General features: G+C 36.8%; 1 protein-coding gene across 32 annotated transcripts in view; it reads right to left on the bottom strand.

Annotated features, from left to right (window-relative positions):
• RIMS1 (regulating synaptic membrane exocytosis 1) overlaps positions 1 to 5,226 on the bottom strand; it is a 400,323-nt gene that overhangs the window by 58,616 nt on the left and 336,481 nt on the right. The window lies entirely within an intron of this gene.

Here is a 5,226-nt window from a genome sequence, read left to right as displayed (position 1 = left end):
AAGCAAGTTTCTGGGGTTTGTTTAACTTCTATAATTGCAACATTGTTTCTTAGAGTGCAAGCTCAGAGCCCAGCAGTGGCAGGCGGGGAACCTTGGCTTCCTCCTTCACTGGAGCAAGCAAGTCTCCTGTTCGCTTCAGTTGCCTGGCTGCCGGCCGCCATCTTGGTTGGCAGTTAATTTGCATAACGCCCTGATTAGCCAATTGGAAGGGTAGCGAAGTTATGGTTAATTACCATGTTTGTCTATTATTAGATAGGATGGTAGTTTCCAAAGGGTACATTTCCATGAACTCTGACTAGTGCCAACTACCAGAATGTCAGTCAACCACATACCCCTCTAAAGAATACCAAGAAGAAGATGCAGAATTCAAGAAGTAACCAAATAATATGGAGAACTTTGCCCATAAGAATGTTCTTTCCTAAGGCACTTTGATCATACCTCTTTAGAGAATTCTTGATATTCTGTCACTTCCTCACTATCATTTTCAGTTGTAATATAACACCTCTTTATATGTGCCTACTCCAGTCATAAATTTATAGATCCATTTTGACCTGCCACTCCCATCAGATTCGAGTCTCCCTTTCCAAGTTTCTCTCCACACCATTAGGTCCCACCTAGGATTGAGTATCAGTTGCTGCTGTTTTTACTGCTGCACCACACTGGACACATCTGCTGAATGGCTCTGGGCAGCCTACACTTGGCTCAGCTTTGGTTCCAATGAAGGCTGGGTGATCTCTCACACTAGTCAGGAATTTTGAGGGAGAGGCTTTCTTGAACATATGATAAACAACTGGGTACAAAAACTAATTTACATTCATAAGTTTCTCTGCACTACTCATTGTACTGTTAGGGCTTCAAAGAAATAGGTACTATTTCCCACAGGAATACCTCAGAGAGGTGCAGGACTCAGTATTAGTGTTTAAATTTATTCTTCTTTCCAAGGGGGGGGGGGGGGGGTTGACCAAGCATCAGAGAGGAAGTACAGGGCCTTACTCCTTGGAAAAAGGACAGCCGGGGACATAACCCATTTTCTTTCATTTGTTAGACTGAACTGAAAAATTGATAGAATTGAAGTGCTTCAAGTTAATGGTATAAGTGTAATTAGTTGCAAAAGTAAATTTTGTTTGATATAAAACTAATTAATTTAATCATTATAATCATTACTTACATTATAATGCTTATTGAGCACTAGCTGTATGTCCAGCAATGTGCCAAATTTTGTAGGAAATATAATTTGAAAATGTAAACAAGAAAATATAACATGGAATTATAAAATATAAACCAAAAAATAATTACTCTACACATAATAAGAGAGATTTCTGAAAATCTGAAAAATGATCTCAGAGTATGTTCAGTCAGGAAGGCAAGAGTTTTATGATCACAGATGATGCCAAATCAGTCAGACTTCACAGAGAGAGATATGATTCCACCTGAACGCCAGAGGGACTATTTCACAAATTCTCTCTGGAGCCTGTTCTGCCGTGGGCAAACTACGGCCCGCGGGCCGGATCCGGCCTGTTCGGCTGTTCTATCTGGCCCGCGGAGCCGAAAGAGCGGAGGGTTCTCTTGCTCTCCCCTTTGCTCCTTCACCAGCAGCAGTGTTAACATGGCAACGTCGGGAAACACGGCCGCAGCTCCTTCTTCTGAGTCCAGTTTAAGAACCCATTGTGGCCCTCGAGTCAAAAAGTTTGCCCACCCCTGTGTAGTTTGTCTTATTTATTTCTTATCAATTTGGCTGATGGGCAACACAGAGAAACTATGCCTACTGTTTCCTTTCTGTACTTCCCTGGGGCACATAACTAAGTTTCAGATGGGGGAAGATTAACTTAAAATTCCTTGGGAAACTGGGCTTCACAGATTTTAACATTTAAACTATTTCCAATGTCAAAATTACCTTTCCTGTTTTGTTCTTTAACTATATTACTAGTTTCAAAAAATAGGCAGGGTTTGCAGAGTCAAAAACAAAAATAACAACAAAAAACCTATGAGCTTTAAGCGAAGAGAGGCCTAGATTTCAGTGACAGCATCATCATGTGCTATTTGTGGCTCCAGATGTTTGTAAAATCTCAGCTATCTCACCTGTATAATAAAGAGAAACTCCTACTTGAATTGAAAATCATATTTGTAAAATATATTCAATTACAAAATAAATAGTAACTATTAGCATTATTATTATAGCCCCAGTACCATACTGTCCATGAAATTTTAATTACTTGTGGTATAGTGATAATTCTTCTAGGGTGTCGAAATTATTTTCTATCAATTGTAGGAAGCAAAGGTCTTTTCTTAAAGGTTTATTTTGTTTTGTTTTGCTTTTTGCTTGTCAGCAACCTGTATTGGACATGCCTCTCAGTCACACTGCTCCCATCCGAATAAAAAGGGCCACAGGCATTTGCTCCTGTTCAGCTTGATGTAGTGGAACCCTGTGGCCTTGGCCATAGCTGACTGGACTAAGAACTGGCATCTGAGTGGAAAGCAGCCTCTGAGGGCAGGCTGGCAGCCTACACACTGTCCTGGCATGGGCACTCGGATAACAGGATGCTCTTTATGATCACTAACTACTCCCTTACCCGTAGGACCATCCATCCATTCTTCCTCCTTACATTCCAACATCCTGAGATCCCAGAATCTCTTCGTCTGTCTTGGCTGGAATCTGCCTTTACACCTAACATTATTTTTTCCTTTCCCCAGCTTCCATTCCTCCTCACAAGAATGGCCCTTTCTCTGCTAGAGCACCTTCCTTCCCAATTTTATGGTCCTGAGCTCCCTTCACCTTCTCCATCACTGCCCCTGATAGCTATTTTCTCAAGTACCTTACATCTCACTGCTGGTCCAAGATCCAATTCTCTTTGCCCTGTCCTGGCATTTGCCCTCTAACTTGAGAGCAATTCTCCAGGGACACAGTTGCTTTTTATATCTACAATATGTTCTTAGGTATTATTTTCATTGTAAACATTACCCTTTAAGTGAGGAAATTTTAAGATGCCAAGAAAATAGTAACATATTATGAACTATTTCCAGCAATGTGGTAGAGGATGTTTCTGAAAATCCTTTCACTCTCAAATGCCTAGAAATGATGGGAAAATTACAAGCAATACATATTGAAATACAAACCTAAGTTCATGAGAAAGGCAAGGGAATAGAAAACAGATTGTTAAATGGGTGATGAATGTCTTGGGAGGTTTTGCAGATGAGAAATTTAGAGCAAGCCCAATGCGGAGTTAGAATTGAAACCCCTGTGTGAGCTAAGACTTAAGAACAAAGAAAAATGGGGACCTCAGTCTAAGCCCTAATGGGCCCTCACCAGTGGCATTTCTAATTCAAATATTTCAGGAAAACAGAGAATGCTTCCAAAATGAATTTCTAAGACACATATCGAGACTAGAAAATACATAAATCAATCTAAATTATTAAAATTTAACATCAAATAATGGGAGAAAGAAAACAATACATAATTAAAACACTAGAAAAAATGTATAACATATGGAGGGATGGTAGCAGAGAATGGAGGTAATTGTTAACTTTACATTTATTATTTAACTAAATATATGTACATTTGAAACACTAAATTAGGCACTAAAATCATAGAAGATTATAATTTCCAGAATAATAGAGGGGGCAAATGAAATAAAAATAACTAAAAAAAAAGTCAAGAAGAGGAAAAATAAACTAATAAAAATGGAAAATATCTTAAGGTACTAGAAATAAATTGAAATATATACTAAATAAAAAATGCAGTGATTAGATAGCTAATTAAATAATAGAAGTTGTCAAGATTAAGAAACAAACAAAAAACCTAAATCCACCTATACACTGTTTATAAGAGACATTAATTAACACATATGGCCACACAAAGGTTGAAAGTAAAAGGATGTGAACAGTTAGAATGAACATTAAAAAAAAAACACACACACACAAAACTTATGTTCTCCTATAAAACAAACTAGATTTTAAAGCCAAAAAATATTACTGAAGATCAAAAGATTCACTACACAATAATAAAAGGGTTAAATTACCAGGCTCTCCCATTTTTTGCAAGGAAGAACCTCATCAAGAAAAGCTACTCATCTGTCCCAAGAGCTCTGTAACTGGCCATTATTAAGACTGTCGTGTTACTTATATTCATAGGTTAAGCAGTATTCTGTATATGTTATGAATATGGCATGGTATATGGTATATAAATAAATATGGTATAGTAATTTTTTCATAGAGGTAGTCTTTCTAAAAATGTTTTTATCGATTTCAAAGAGAGGAAAGGAGAAGGAGATAGGGTAGAGTCATTGATCAGCTGCCTCCTGTATGCCCCCTACTGGGGATCAAGCCTGCAACCCCAACATGAACCCTTACATGGAATTGAACGTTGTTTGACCTCCTGGTTCATGGGTCTACACTCAACTGCAGAGACATACCAGCTGGGCAAAAGTAGTCTTTTTAAAGAGCACATGGCATACTCTTTCCATCGCTTTAGCTTTAAACTAGTCACAGGAAATAATAGTGGTGATGACTCAATCTTGGACTACTTAAACTAATAAGATGCCATGAAAAAAAGCCAGTAGAAAATCACTAAAATGTATTTTATTTCTTAGATAGTCAATATCCACTATCTCTCACTGTATTCTGGTTCATTCTCTTTTCTATCATCAAATTTTCATGTTATTTTCCTCTTTCTTTTTAGTACCCTTTTAGATCTCAATAGACTTTGTTTTCCCATAGTACAACAGACAAGTATACAAAATTAAGTGTGGATAGCTCTAAGAAAAGTTCCCACTTTATCACTTATTCAAAGATTATCTTAAATGTCTTGCTGAATTGAAGACACTATTGTGAAATAAGTGGCATTTGAAATTTTCTGTACTATTTCAAAAATATAATTGCCATATCAAGATTAACTTTCCAGAAGATGTTAACTTATGCATTTATTCTCTATCACAATTTAAATTATTAAATAATTTTACTTACAATGTTTTTAAATCCCCAGATAAATATAAACATACATCCTTCAGCATATGCTTACTAATGATGCCTACTGACATCAAATGCAAACTTCTAGTAAATTTATGACTGCAAGATTACTAGTTGTATAGAAGATAACTTTTTTTTTTACTAATGTTTTCACATATAGGATTTTTATGGTTTTATGACTTACATTTAAGTCTTTTATCCATTTTGAGTTTATTGTTGTGTATGTTGGAAGTTGGTGGTCTAATGTCACTCTTTTGCATGTCC

The sequence above is a fragment of the Myotis davidii genome, unplaced genomic scaffold, assembly GCF_000327345.1.
Source record: "Myotis davidii unplaced genomic scaffold, ASM32734v1 scaffold104, whole genome shotgun sequence".
Classification (NCBI taxonomy): domain Eukaryota; kingdom Metazoa; phylum Chordata; class Mammalia; order Chiroptera; family Vespertilionidae; genus Myotis; species Myotis davidii.
The sequence above is the reverse complement of the archived record's forward strand: the minus strand, read 5'-3'. Positions and strand labels throughout refer to the sequence as shown.